Source organism: Pseudophryne corroboree, chromosome 4 (assembly GCF_028390025.1).
Source record: "Pseudophryne corroboree isolate aPseCor3 chromosome 4, aPseCor3.hap2, whole genome shotgun sequence".
Taxonomy (NCBI): domain Eukaryota; kingdom Metazoa; phylum Chordata; class Amphibia; order Anura; family Myobatrachidae; genus Pseudophryne; species Pseudophryne corroboree.
Window position 1 is genome coordinate 804,779,347 of NC_086447.1, and position 15,927 is coordinate 804,795,273.

The following is a 15,927-nucleotide window of genomic DNA, read 5'->3' on the forward strand; positions in this document are numbered from 1 at the left end:
GAATTGGAAGGTTTGTTCGTAGGAAAAAATGCTACAGAGAAATGGGATGTATTAAAATCACTGCTAGCTAAAAATACTCTCAAATTTATTCCTACGAGCAGCAAAAAAAGGAATAAAAATCATAAACCTATGTGGCTTAATAAAAAGATAAAGGACCTTATGGGTAAGAAAAGGCGAGCATTTAAAAAATACAAATCTGACGGGAATGCGGAATCATTTAAGCACTATAAGGACTGCAACAAAATATGCAAAAAAGAAATAAGAGCGGCTAAAGTAGAAACTGAAAAACTAGTAGCAAAGGAAAGCAAAGCGAATCCCAAAAAAATATTTAAATACATTAATAGCAAGAGATTAAAAAAGGAGAGTATAGGCCCTTTAAAAGACAAGTTGGGAGTCTTAATAAAAAATTATAATGATTTAGCGGACACACAGTTTTTTTCAACAGTATTTACTAGAGAGGACCCAATTCAGGGACTAACACACAATCTCAATAATGAGAATATTTCATTGATAGGTACTTATTTAAGTGTGGAGGTAGTCTGTGACCGATCAAAACATTTAAAGATTAATAAGTCACCGGGATCCGGATGGAATTCACCCAAGGGTACTAATGGAGCTTCACTCTGAACTTGCAAAACCGCTATTTTTGATCTTTAAGGATTCAGTTATATCAGGTATGGTTCCCAAAGACTGGCGTATAGCGGAAGTAGTGCCTATATTCAAAAAGGGAAGTAAAGCTGAACCGGGTAATTATAGACCAGTTAGTCTTACTTCTATAGTGGGGAAAGTATTAGAAGGTATTATAAGGGATAGTATTCAAAAGTTCCTTGAAGACAATAAAGTCATTAAAAGGAATCAACATGGATTTGTGAAGGACAGATCCTGTCAAACCAACTTACTTGGCTTTTATGAAAGAGTAAGTGCAAACCTCGATCAGGGTAAAGAGGTGGATGTAATCTTTTTAGACTTTGCCAAAGCTTTCGACACAGTACCACACATGCGACTTATCTACAAGCTACATGAAATAGGGCTAGGAAGCACAATATGCACTTGGGTTAAAAATTGGTTAGATAATAGGGAGCAGCGCATTGTGGTCAATGGTTCTTTTTCAAATTGGACTGAAGTGTTAAGTGGTGTGCCACAAGGCTCGGTATTAGGACCGCTATTGTTCAACATTTTCATTAACGACCTAACAGAAGGTCTAGAGAGTATGGTGTACATTTTTGCAGATGATACCAAATTCTGTAAGGCTATTAATACAGAGGAGGATGCTGAGTCTCTTCAGAACGACTTAGTTAAATTAGAAGCATGGGCAGCCAAATGGAGAATGCGCTTCAATACAGAAGTGTAAGGTAATGCACTGTGGTAGCGAGAACAAAAATAACACCTACCTACTGAATGGGGTAAAATTAGGGGATACTGTACTGGAGAAGGACTTAGGTGTTCTCATAGATAGCAAACTAAGCAGCAGTTCCCAAAGTAGGATTGCAGCAAAGAAGGCTAATAAGATACTAGCATGCATAAAACGAGGAATTGATGCAAGGGGCGAGGATGTTATACTCCCGTTATATAAATCACTAGTAAGGCCACACCTTGAATACTGTGTACAGTTCTGGGCAACATACTACAAAAAGGATATCCTGGAGCTAGAAAAGGTTCAGAGGCGGGCGACCAAACTAATTAAGGGCATGTAGACGCTGGAATACGAGGAAAGGCTTGCAAGACTAGGCATGTTTACACTGGAAAAGAGGAGACTAAGAGGGGACATGATCAACATCTACAAATATAAGGGGACAATACACCGAGCTTGCGCGGGACCTGTTTTTGGTTAGATCAACACAGAGGACTCGTGGGCACTCGCTCAGGTTAGAGGAGAGGAGATTCTGCACAATATGGCGTAAAGGCTTTTTCACGGTAAGGACAAAACATGTTTGGAATTCCCTGCCAGAGGGAGTTGTAATGGCAGACTCAGTCAATACCTTTAAGAATTGGTTAGATAAATTCCTAATGGATAAGGATATCCAGGGTTATGGTGCAGAGTCACGCACTATAGTTACTATAAAAACAAAGAGGGATAAAACGCGACGGCTGACATCAGCATCAGCCAAAATTTTAGACCATTAATCCTGCATAGGAGACCACAAATAGGTTGAACTCGATGGACAATCGTCTTTTTTCAACCTTAGATACTATGTTACTATGAGCCTTCACCAAAAAAACCCTGGGTGCATAGATGGACTGTGAGGCAGATTGAATTCGAACCAGTATCTTGCAATTCATTTACATGTATATTGGTAGCACTTTAATTATGGTTGTGGTATGTTAGATAGAATAGACGTAGGTCGACAGTGTCTAGGTCGACCACTATTGGTCGACAGTAAGTAGGTCTACATGAAAACATGAGTTTTTTAAAAAATGTGGGTGTCATTTTCTTCGTAGAGTGACGGGGAACCCCAATTAGTGCACCGTTTCCCCTCGCATGGCTCGCCATGCTTCGGGCAGGTTACCATTCCCAATTGTAGTCCACATGAATTTTAAAGTATGAAAAAGTTCAAAAAAAGAAAAAAATGAAAAATTAATGTCGATCTTTTGTCATGTCGACCTAGTACATGTCAACCTAGAGTCCCTGTTGACCTAGAAACCATGTCCACCTACTTACCGTCGACCAATAGTGGTCGACCTAGACATTGTCGACCTAAGTTTTGTTGACCTAAAGACCGGATCCCTTTAATTACAACTGAATCTGAATGTATCCTGAAGTACTGTATGTGCACATAGGGGACAACCCTCACTTTTGCTCACTTTCTCTGCAGCCTCTGCCTCATATTCGAGAGTCTACTGGAAACTCCTAAAGACTGCACAAGTGTGTATTCTATAAAACACAAAAAGGACGCAGATTACACAAAACAGATGTCATTTCTTAAGATATCATTTTTTAGGCCAGTGCTCCAGCATGTGTAATTCTGTACGTTTTTCCTTTGATGCTGCTAGGGAGATGTATTAAGCAGTGAGTAGAAGAGTGAAGAGGACCAATGGAGAAGTTGTCCATAGCTACAAATCAGCTCCTGCCTATCATTTTATTGAATGTACTTGATAAATGTTACTTCAAAGCTGATTGGTTGCTATGAGCAACTTCTCCACAGGTCCACTTCCCCACTTGTTTCATTGCTTGATACAGCAACCCCGTTACAATCATAAAGGGGCTGATTTAGATTAAGATTTACATACAATTCTGTTCTACAGGTGGATCTTGCAAGTTTTTGCACTGCACGTGTTCCATAGCAGAGTACAAGCATTTCACAGAGATTCAGCCACAACTCCACTGCGGCTAAGTGGGCAAAACTGCCCAGCAACAGGGCATGTAGTCTAAGTTTAATAAGAACATGTAGACAGAATTGTGGACTATGCTGATTTGTGTATATATGCAGAAATCCGGATCTCTTTGTTATGAACCACCACAGGTAGCACAGCGGCTCACCAACATCTTCTGGGTTCCTGGCTGTCACTAGGAGATCAGGATTCCAGCAATCAGCTGAACTGACAGGTCCCAGCTGGTTCTAATTACTGGGACACTCAATACTGCCATGTGCAGCTCTGCACCTGCAGAATATTTTTATTCAGGAGGCCTGTCTTAGTTGAGGCATACTGATTGGCCGTTTTGTCTGATAAAAGGCACTCAGGGCTTAGCCTCCTTGTCAATTATAGCTTTATGCATTGGTGTTTAGCTGCCTGATCCTGGTGCTGGTAAACTATTTGCTGCTGCAGTCCTGAATTCACTTTGCCTCTACTGTCTGGTCTGCTGTCTACTGCCCCCTGAATTGTTTGCTCTCTTAGGGGTCTATTCATTAAGCAGTGAAAAGTGTGGAGAAGTGAGCCAGTGGAGAAGTTTGCCATGGCAATAATCAGCATTGACGTATCATTTATAATTTGCTTACTATACAATTGTGTGGAGAAGTGAGCCAGTGGAGAAGTTGGCCATGGCAATAATCAGCATTGACGTATCATTTATAATTTGCTTACTATACAATTGTACGGAGCAGCTGATTGGTTGCCGTGGGCAACTTCTCCACAGGCTCTCTTCTCCACACTTTTCACTGCTTCATGAATAGATCCCTGTATATTACCTTCATCGCTGTACCTGAGTCCTGCCAGTATTCCTTCAACTGCCATTGTTGGTTTTCTGTAATTTCATTACACAGCCGCTTCATTACTACTGCAAGTGTACTCATCTACTCTAGCCCATTTCCTGCAGTCACCCGGTTATTTGTGTTAGCTCTTACTACCCTAAGTTAAGACTTGTCGGCATCTTACTGGTGGGAGCATCTCTCTCTATGGGGAACTGTTATAGTCGAAGACCTCTGTAGCGTGGTTCTAAAGGTCTTACACAATTTCTCGGGTGTACTTTGACACTCTTGCACCAAGTAAGTGTAACACCCCTTTACCTGGGTTTTCTGGGTAATGGTGTGTATTTAAACTCTTCATGCTTTGTGATGCTTTTCACCTTGTACTTCTCTTGGTATTAGTGCCTCCACCCGAATCTTGACGTGACGTGCTCTTCTGGGAAGGGTTCAATTTCAGGAACACCAGAGGGAGATTCGGGAAACCCCCTGCCCACCACGTGCTTAGACCGCGTCCACTACAGTAATATATCACACGGATATGTTGCAAAAGCCACGCTGGCACATTTATTAAAGGGTCTGGAATAGCAGTTGCTTTTATGCATTTATATACAAGGTACTATAGTAAGATCAATAAAAGAGGACATATACTAAATAGGCATAGAAACATATTGAACAGTCAGTAATGCACACACATATCTAAAGGGTGTATAATGCAGTATTAAGAAAAAATTAACATAACACATGAATCTGCTTCATCCTGTCTGTTCTTTCCTGAACTTTCCTTTTGTATACAAATAACACCCTGGCCTTTGCAATCACTGACTGGGTAATGACAACTTAAACAGCAGTATCACAAGGAATTTCACACATACCACACTCAGCATTAGACAATACATCCCCCACTATAGCGCACTGTTATTTCAGAGTTCATTATCTTCTGCATGCTATGGCTTGGAGAAAACTGTACTTTAAAGGGTTCCAATTGGCACTTTCAGCAACACTGGTACTTGTAGTTCCACAAACTGATTCTTGGTGAAATCACACACTTTGTTAGCTAATAATTGTCAGTCCTTAGCAAGAAACACTGTAAACTGTTACTTATCTCACATTCCTCCAAAGTGTGACTCCCTCTGCAAACTCTCCTCTTCAGGGGTCAAAAAGGAAGGTTTGAAATGCATTATCCTCTGTAGGCCACTTAACTTCATCAGACTGGGGTTCTCCCTCTCAGTAGGGCTCTCTCTGTACAGTCACGTTGACTTCCTCCCCAGTATTCTCCAGTCATTGGCCCTCATTCCGAGCTGATCGCTATCTGCTTTCAATCGCAGCGCAGCAATCAGGCTAAAAATTGGCAGTTCTGCGCATGCGTATGGTGCACATTTTGCACGCACAACATACTTTCACAAAAGCCGATGCAGTTTTACACAAGCTCTAGCTACGCTTTTCAGTCGCACTGCTGATCATTGAGTGATTGGCAGGAAGTGGGTGTTTTTGGGTGGTAACTGACCGTTTTTGGGGATTGTGTGTAAAAACGCAGGCGTGCCAGACAAAAACGCAGGCGTGGCTGGAGAAATGGGGGACTGGCTGGCCGAACGCAGGGCGTGTTTGTGATGTCAAAACAGGAACTAAATAGTCTGAAGTGATCGCAAGGTAGGAGCAGGTCTGCAGCTACTCTGAAACTGCAAAAAATTTTTTGTAGCAGCGCTGCAATCCTTTCGTTTGCACTTCTGCTAAGCTAAGATACACTCCCAGAGACTGGCGGCTTAGCGTTTGCATTGCTGCTAAAAGCAGCTAGCGAGCGAACAACTCGGAATGAGGGCCATTGTCAGCTGCATCTTAGCTATATCCAAGACATGGTTACTTCTCTCTCCTGACCCATCTCCTCCTCCACTCCTCTGGACAAAAGCATTCCATTCTCCACTTCCCCCTCTCCATGCCCTGTTTCCCCACCCCCGACAGCCTCTGCGTGTCTCTCTGTATATCCTCTAAAACCCAAGGCTGTCTGGGAGATGTAGTATCTAAACACAAAATGGCCGGTGTCCAATTTCACATCTGCTGCCTGTCATAAGCCCTGGACGCTACATAAGGGGACACTAATAATGATGACAGCTATATGAATGTATAGGATGACGTGGTTGCATAAATGCATACAACTTGTCATACCGGCGAATATCTGCATTTAGTTCCATGCACACAGTGTCAGTGTAACGGCAGTCAACTCCACTTCAGCCCAAAAGTGATGACCCCTGTGAACTTACTGTTTTTTTCAATCCACACCTGTCATCAGGTCCAGCTTTAGGATAACACTGTGAGATTTACAGTAAGGAAAAGAAAGGTAATAAAGCCCCAAAATGCAGAAAAAAAGTAAACAGCCCCCATACAAGTCACAAAAAAGTCTAAAATTTCAAAAAAGTACCGATAAATGTGTATGGCACTCACCAATAGTCCCAGCACTCAGGCACTTGGCAGAGGTTAGTTGCTGGGTCCTGCCCTTTCCAAACAACTAGTTAACAAATTTATCGATGGCCCACATGGAGAAATATAGGGTTCAGTATTATATACCTGCGGCCAGGGTGCCAGCTGTCAGAATACTGACAACGGCATCCTGGCTGCTAGTATGCCGGACAGCCAAGAGTGGGAATCACCCCTGTTAGCTGGGATTCCGGCTGGCGGCATGGTCAACGATTGGGATTCCTGCATCAGTATCCTAACCGCCGGGATCTCGACTGCCAGCAACCAACCTGCATCCCGAAATAAACAATCATTTAGTTATAAAGAGGGGTTAAGTTGGTTACCAAAACATGACTCTCATAAAAGTGATTTCAAAGGTTTTAATAAGACCGTAAAATCCACAGTTTAAAAGAAAGGAAATATCCAGTGTCCACACAGGTATATGAGCATGAGTTTGTGGCCAGTAATGGATCAGTATCTTCTGGTAGTGCTCTGGATGCTGAGATTATGAGCTGAGCAGGATTCATTGCAGGGAATCTGTAGGGGTTCCTGGCCTGGGCCACCTTGCTGAGCAGCTGAGGCCATCGGGACCGGTTTTGATGCCAGCGGGTGAGAACCCTGCTGTATGTGTCTCTCTGATAGGAGAGGGAATTAAACACAGATCTTGCTGTGAGAAACAGAACTGGGATTGAATATATTCTCTGCCACTGTGTGATACTGTGCATCACTGAATATATTTCTATATATGCATAGCGCTATTGTTACTTCTTTTTGTTTTTTAAATTATATATGTCTAAGAGAATATAAGGGTGTCCTCTTTGAAGTGTCCTGCAGCATTGCATCACTGAAGCATAGAACTAGTTAATTTTTTAATGGTTAAGATGGCTACCGCCTAAATTGCTCTTGTTTGTAAACACACAGCTAGGCAAACATGTTGGGATAGTGAAATTTTTAAACTGATTCTTCCTTTCCCCAGTTAGACAAATATTATGGAGACATAGTGGCTCTTAAATTCTTACAGGCACATCAAAAATGTAGGTTATTAGAGGAGGAAGACTTACATAATGCCATACATAGTGAAGTCGCTGAGATGCCTTCCAGAGAGGTTAAATATTGAAGAAACAAAGTGGAAAATATATGAGAAGTTAGACAAGTTTAAACTAAACTAATTAAAGTGTAGATTTTAAGTGTAAAAGTAATAAAGTGATCAAGTGCACAAGTGGGACTGTGTCTTTAAGTTTAGCGTACAAAGGATGTCAAAGTACTCCCGTTCTATTAGACTTCTGTCTAAGCACCCGGCAGAATTTGGTGGGACGCGCGGTGGTTCAGTAGTGTGTAAAATCCTTTCACATGATGACGCAGCATATTAATCCCCTAGATTTTCACACCATTAAAAAACTTACAGGGGCTCCTAATTTTTCAGGAGCTGGTTAGCCCTTGGAGAAAGAAAACACAGACATCTGTGTGATAGTTTCAGGTCAGGATAAAAAGCCAACACATTTAAGAAGTGAGAATTCTCCAGGTTCCTGTCTGCTGATCAGAAGATGTTCAGTCAAAGGTTCATATGAGTCAAACTAGAGAACTAATCAGCACTGACAGTGCCAACAGGTCTGTGAAAGCGCTTAATTAGAGTTCTGTACAGCTTAGGATCAGGTATTAGACACATTTATCAAGTAGTCTTTACCAAGTTATTTTGGCTACTTGTACCTTTTACATTTTCTTCTTTCCATTTTGTCCAAAACAATGTAGAACTAGAAATATGCCAAATGTTTTGCAGCATGCTTTCCTTTTGATTCACTTTAGAGTAAAAGGTGTTGCTAGATCATTTCAATGCACATTCAGGTAACGGCTACTTACTGCTGACATTTCTTGGGTGTTTGATTGCTTACAAATATTGTATGTTGCGGATAATTGATACCAGGCTGGCAACAGTAGGGGTCAAAGGAGACACCTGTACCGGGCCCCAAGGATCAGAGGGGACCCAAGGATATGCTTCTTAGTGCCCGGCAAGGATGTGAGCCGCCTTGTCCAAATCAGGCAGCAAGCTGTAGGCGGTGTGGGCGCAGCCTCAGAGTGACAGGAGCCTCACACACCGTGACTGTGCGGTGAGAGTGTGTGTCTGCTCTTCTGGGTTCAGCTCTGTTGCAGGCAGTTACAAGACATGGCAGCAGCTCTGCTGGACAGGATTCCCATACCATGCCTGCAGCCTAACCCTTACCTGCTTATATTAGCATGTTACTCAGTAATTGTTAGTGGCATGTGATTTAATGACTTGGGCACAACTGTATTTCTGTATCCTGTTGGTGACGGCACAGTCTTTATTATTGTTATGTTTGTTGCTAGGTGATGGTGGGACCGGAAGTAGCGCTGATGTGGCCTCCTCGCAGCTCTGTGAGGTCACCGGCCCAGTGCCCGGTATGGAACCTGCGTCTCACATGTTCATAGGGTGCTTCCTATATAGGTAAGATTGTTTGATTATTCTCTTTGTTCTGATGAAAGTTTTTAAAATAAAACTGAACCATTAACCTGCTATATGGCGCTAGTCGCCTGCATTTTCTGTCTCTGAATAAGACCCAGAAGTGCCGCCTTCCATAAAGACTATATATATATATATATATATATATATACATATATCTATATTTTTTTTATTAACAGTTTTTTATATAGCGCAGCAAACTTATATGTGTATATATATATATATAGATATATATATATATATAAATCTGAGGGGTCCCCTGAGATGTCATTGGACCGGGCCCCAAGATTTCTGTTGCTGGTTCTGATTGATACAAATAATATAGGGTTGCACGTAAAGTGGCTGCAATGACCATGTGGTTCTCCGCCTCTGTTTCGAGACAGTCGTGTCTATGCGACTACACTGCCCCTATCTATCTGCTACTGAAAGTAGCTGTCATTGTTATTAACATGTATTTGCAGCAGCCCAATTCAGACACCCGCCTTGCGGATGCCAAAGCCAAAAGCATCACCACTTTCCAAGTGAGAAATTTCAACTCTATCTTTTGTAGAGGCTCAAATCAATCCGATTGAAGGAACTGCAATACCACGTGAAGGTCCCATGGTGCCACTGGAGGCACAAATGGAGGCTGGATGTGCAGAACCCCTTTCACAAAGGTCTGAACCTATGGAAGAGAGGCCAATTGTTTCTGGAAGAACACTGACAAGGCCGAAATCTGGACCTTGATTGATGCCAATCGGAGGCCCGCCTCCACACCATCCTGCAAAAAATGGAGAAAACGTCCTAAATGAAACTCTTCCGTAGGAGCTTTTTTGGATTCACACCAAGATACATATTTTCTCCAAATACGGTGGTAATGTTTTGACGTTACTCCCTTTCTGGCCTGAATAAGGGTGGGGATGACCTCTTCGGGAATACCCTTCCTGGCTAGGATACGGCGCTCAACAGCCATGCCGTCAAACGTAGCCGCGGTAAGTCTTGGTACACACACGGCCCTACTGCAGCAGGTCCTCTCGAGGAGGAAGAGGCCGAGGATCTCCTATGAGTAACTGCTGAAGATCTGGGTACCAAGCCCTCCTTGGCCAGTCTGGGGCAATGAAGATTGCTTGAACCCTTCTTTTTCTTATGATCCCGAGTACTTTTGGGATCAGCGGAAGTGGAGGGAAGACATACACTGACGGAAACACCCACTGGGTTACGAGTGCATCCACTGCTACTGCTTGAGGGTCTCTTGACCTGGAACAGTATCTCTGAAGCTTCTTGTTGAGACGAGACGACATCATGTCTATTTGAGGAACTCCCCAAAGACTTGTCACCTCTGCGAAGTGGAGGCCCCACTCTCCTGGATGGAGATCATGTCTGCTGAGGAACTCTGCTTCTCAGTTGTCTACTCCCGGAATGAATATTGCCGACAGAGGTTGTAGATTTTTTTTGCCCAGCGGAGGATTTTTGTCGCCTCTGCCATTGCCGCTCTGCTTTTCGTTCCGCCCTACCTGTTGATGTATGTGACTGCTGTTACATTGTCCGCCTGGATCTGCACGGGACGGTCTTGAAGAAGATGTACCGCTTGTTGAAGGCCGTTGCAAATGGCTCTTAGCTCCAGAAAGTTTATGTGAAGGCAGGCTTCCTGTTGTGAGTTGTGACCAACATCCCTGGAAGTTTTCTCCCTGAGAGACTGCTCCCCAGCCTTGGAGACTTGCATCCGTGGTTACCAGGACCCAGTCCTGAATCCCGAACCTGCGTCCCTCTAGTAGGTGAGAGCTGTGTAACCACCACAGGAGCGAAATCCTGGTTTTTGACGACAGGATTATTTTTCTGTGCATGTGTAGGTGTGACCCCGACCACTTGTCCAACAGGTCCCACTGGAATACTCTGGCATGGAACCTGCCAAACTGTATGGCCTCGTAGGCCGCCACATCTTCCCCAAGAACCGAAATGCACTGATGGATCGACACACTTGATGGTTTCAATATCTGTTTTACCATTTTCTGGATTTCCAGAGCCTTTTCCAGCGGAAGAAATACTCTCTGAACTTCTGTGTCCAGAATCATCCCGAGGAAAGACAACCTTGTTGTCGGTTCCAACTGTGACTTTGGGTAATTTATGATCCATCCGTGTTGTTGGAGTATTGACAGAGAGAGTGATATGTTTTGTAACAACTGCTCCCTGGATCACGCCTTTATCAGGAGGTCGTCCAGATAAGGAATTATATTGACTCCTTTCTGATGAAGGAGAACCATCATCTCCGCCATCACCTTGGTGAATACCCTCGGCGTCGTGGAGAGACCAAAAGGTAATGTCTGGAATTGGTAATGGCAATCCTGAACCACGAATCTCAGATAAACCTGGTGAGGAGGATAAGTGGGAACATGCAGGTAAGCATCCTTTATGTCCACCGACACCAAGTAGTCCCCCTCCTCCAGACTGGTAATCACTGCCCGAAGTGATTCCATCTTGAACTTGAACCTTTTTAGGTAACCGTTTAGATTTAGGATCGGTCTGACCGAGCTGTCCGGCTTCGGAACCACAAAGAGGCTTGAGTAAAAAAACCCTCCCTTGTTGTGACAACGGTACCAGGACTATGACCTGGTCTTGACATAATTTTTGGATTGCCGCTGTTACTGCTTCTGTTACTGCAAGGTCGATTTGAAAAATCGGCATGGGGGAACGTCTTGAAACTCCAGCTTGTACCCCTATACTATTTGCAACACCCAGGGATCCAGGCCAGACAGAATCCAATCCTGGCTGAAGAGTCTGAGACGTGCCCCCACCCGAGCGGCCTCCCGCAAGGGAGCTCCAGCGTCATGCTGGGGATTTGGCAGAAGTAGCGGTAGACGTCTGCTCTTGGGAACCTGGAGCCGCTGTGGGGTTCTTTCCCTTTCCCCTTCCCCTACCTGCAAAGAAGGGGGAACCTCTTGTCTTTTTGTATTTATTGGGCCAAAAGAACTGCATTTGCAGGTGATAGGTCTTTTTTGCCGGTGCCGGCTCAGAGGGCAAAATGTCGACTTACCTGCGGTAGCCGCCGAGACTAACGCATCCAGGCCATCGCCAAATAAGGCCTCACCTTTATATGGGAGAGCCTCCATGTTTTTTTGGGAATCTGCATCCGCATTTCACTGTCGAATCCATAAGGCCCGCCTAACTGATACTGCCATGGTAGCGGCTTGTGAACTCAAGGGTCCAATATCCTTCATTGCTTCCAGCATGTAGGCGGCAGCGTCCTTGATATTCCCTAACTTAAGGAGTATCTCATCTTTATCAATCGTGTCAATTTCTGATGACACGCTTTCTGACCATTTTTCAATAGCGCGACTCACCCATGCGCAGGCAATAGTGGGCCTAATCAGTGTACCATTGGTAACATAAATGGATTTCAATGTCGTTTCCATTTTGCGGTCTGCTGGCTCTTTAAGAGAAGCCGTGCCAGGAGCAGGGAGAATTACCTTCTTTGTCAACCTGGAAAGTGCACTGTCTAACACAGGGGGTGACTCCCACTTTTTCCTGTCCTCAGCCGGGAAAGGGTAAGCTATGTGAATCCTTTTGGGAATACGAAATTTTTAACAGGATTCACCTACATCCCTTCAAACAGAGCATTTAGTTCGTGTGAAGGGGGGAACATGACTTTGGACTTCTTTTCCTTACATAAATACGCCTTCTCCTGAGGTACAGGAGTGGTTTCTGTAACCTCCAACACGTCACTTATAGCCACAATCATATATTGTAAATTTTTTGCCAATTTATGATCTATCTCTCTGGATTCACTATCGTCAACACAAGAGTCAGAATCCGTGTCGGTATCAGTGTTTACAACATTTGCAAATGGTCTCTTATGTGACCCAGAGGGGCCGCCCGCATAAGGAATAAAAGCATCCTGAAAAATCACATCTTCCACAGATTTTGTCCAGCATGCAGCCTTCGATTCAGATTTATCTAATCTACGGTTAATCAGATGCATACTGTCACATATCTCTTTCACCCATGCAGGCTCTTGGTGTGCCGGTAGCGCCACCACATTACAACTCTGTGTCCCTAAAATGGCTTCCTCCGTGGAGGAACTCCCTGCCTCAGACATGCCTCACACGTGTACAGCACACCAACAGACATACTGGGAATTATTTTGGGGACAGACCCACAGTAAAATCTGTCAGAGGGACACAGGATAGGAACAGCCAGTTCACAATCCCAGCACCAGTATTTCCTGTGAACACAGTATGTCCACAGCCTAACAGCACTTTCTAAATAGTAATATACACTATCAAATGCACCACAATCACTTTGTGCCCCCCCCCCCTTAATAGCACCCTGTACTTGTCAGAAGTGGAGGAGAGGACCAGCGTGTTCTCTGCAGCCTGAGGAGAGAGAGAAAATGGCGCTGAGTAGTGTACTGGCTGCCTGAGGAAGAAGCTCAGCCCCCGCAATGGCGCGTCCTTACACTCATACAAACACTGTACTATTTATGCTGGCGGGGATGGGGCTGTTCCAGCGGCAACTTATGCCCCCTTTTAGCCAGTTTGAGGTATTTTTCTTGCTGCTCAGGGCGCCCCCCCCGCGCCCTGCACCCTGTAGTGCCTGTGTGTGGGCAGCAATGGCGCGCTGCGCTCCCGTCAGCCGCGCCACACCTCAGCCGTCACTTACTTGATAGAAGATCATTCTTCTTATACTCACCTGTCTTCTAACTTCTGGCTCTGTGAGGGGGGTGACGGCGTGATGTGGGAGTGAGCATCTAGACACGGCTAGCGTTCAGTTCCCTTCAGGAGCTAATGGTGTCCTGTCAGCCAGAAGCAGAGCCATGAAACTCTGAGGAAGTTGGTTCTGCTTCTGCCCCCTCAGTCCCACGAAGCAGGGAGTCTGATGCCAGCAGATCTCCCTGAAAATAAAAAATCTAACATAAGTCTTTTCAGAGAAACTCAGTAGAGCTCCTCAGAGGGCATCCAGTTGACCTGGGCACATTTCTAAAACTACAACTGAGGTCTGGAGGAGGGGCATAGAGGGAGGAGCCAGTTCACACCCAATGAAAAGTCTTTAGAGTGCCCATATCTCCTGCGGATCCTGTCTATACCCTCATGGTCTTGATGTCGTCCCCAGCATCCTCCAGGACGTATGAGAAAATATTGTATTTTGGAATGTTCTGTATTTCTGAATATTTGTATATGAGACACTCAACCTGTACTGCTTTTTTGCAAATTTGTGTAAGTAAAAGAACAATAATATTAAAATTAGACACACAGACACACAAAATTAATGTCCAGGTATACTGAGACAATATATGTATGTCTGTATATGTATAAATATTCAGGCGCAAAAACAAATATAGTTTTTACCAAAAAACACCCTGGCTAGTGTGCTGGTCACTGTGCAGTTATGCTGCTTCCACTTTAAATGCCTACTATAATGTGCTCTATGGTGCATCACTTGTCTCCCATATGTGTTTAGTTAAGTAAATGTAATGTTCAGTTAGTTAGATCTTTTCGTGGTATAAAGTATACCTAATGGTCACATAATTGGGTGACTAGTGGATGATGTACTGTGAATTTCTAGGCTATACTTACTCACAATGTATTTTAAATTAGGAAATTATTGAACTAAAACAAAAAAATTGGTAACACACAGGTTTCAAACCCAGTGCAGAGAACTGCAATCCATTAGGCTATGCCTGCTACAATGTGTTCTATGGTGCATTACATCCACTTGTCTCCCATATGTGTTTAGCTATTAGTCTCTCCTCTACACACGTGTTGCCATTTTTTATCTAAGATTAAATTATAGTCTATATCTATTTATACTTAATTCAATTGATATATTGAGTTTATATTTTTATTCTTATAAGGAACATGGTTTCCATGGTTTAATATTTTAACTGGTTACTGAGCTGGTCACGATACATTATATGCATCTGTTACCTGTAGCACACCTGTCTCTTCTGATGAGAGAGAGAAACCGATTGGAGGAGACTCAGGTTAAATACGGGGACTGTTTAGCTCAGGGAAATAATATCTTCTGATGAAACTGTTAGAACGCTATAACGGAGAAACGCGTTAAGGACCCCTGCACTGGTTCTTTGAAACACTCTTCTGCTCTATAGCTGTTTTCTGTGCTCCCCACCTGCAACAGCTCACTCCACTCTGGCCCTGGATAGGAGAAGCTAAGCGGCAAGCTGACACAGCCAGACCTTGGTGAATGCACACATCAGGCTTGGATCCTGGACACAATAAACCGGATTCAGGGGCGCAAATTCCGCAGAAATAAGTCTCTATCTCCGGTCTCAGGAACTGTGGTTTATACTACAAAGACGCTGCCCTCACCCTTCTGTCCATGCACGGACAGGCTAATAGGGTTCTCAGCAGCTGGACACTATTAACACTGACCACAGAGGCTAGGAGAAAGAAAAGGAGACTGAGATTAATTCCAGCAAATGAGTGGCGGTTGGTAAGAGCAACACAGCTATATAACTGCAGGCTGATATACCTATACAGGACCCGAAAATGTGGGATTTTGAATTTAGGATAAGGGATACTCAACCTGTATGTGTGTGTATATATATATATATATATATATATATATATATGAACATATTAATAACCTTGGAGCAACATATTGTTTAACATCGGACCGAAGTGTCTCTAGTGCCCCAGTGCTAAGATGCATTTATGTGAATAGTGATTGGGTATAAAAAATTTTTTTTTTTTATTGTGTAATAAATATTTTGAATACTTATGCGCTCTCTTATGTATAAAAGCACCATGGTACATTTAGGGTAGTAGTAGTATTAGTAAGTAACTGTGAGTATAGGCCAAGAGACTGTACAGAAATACGCACAGGTGCAGTAGAGTCTGACAAAAACGCCAGCTGCCGTCTGAATGCCTGTATTGATTGCTTTTTGTG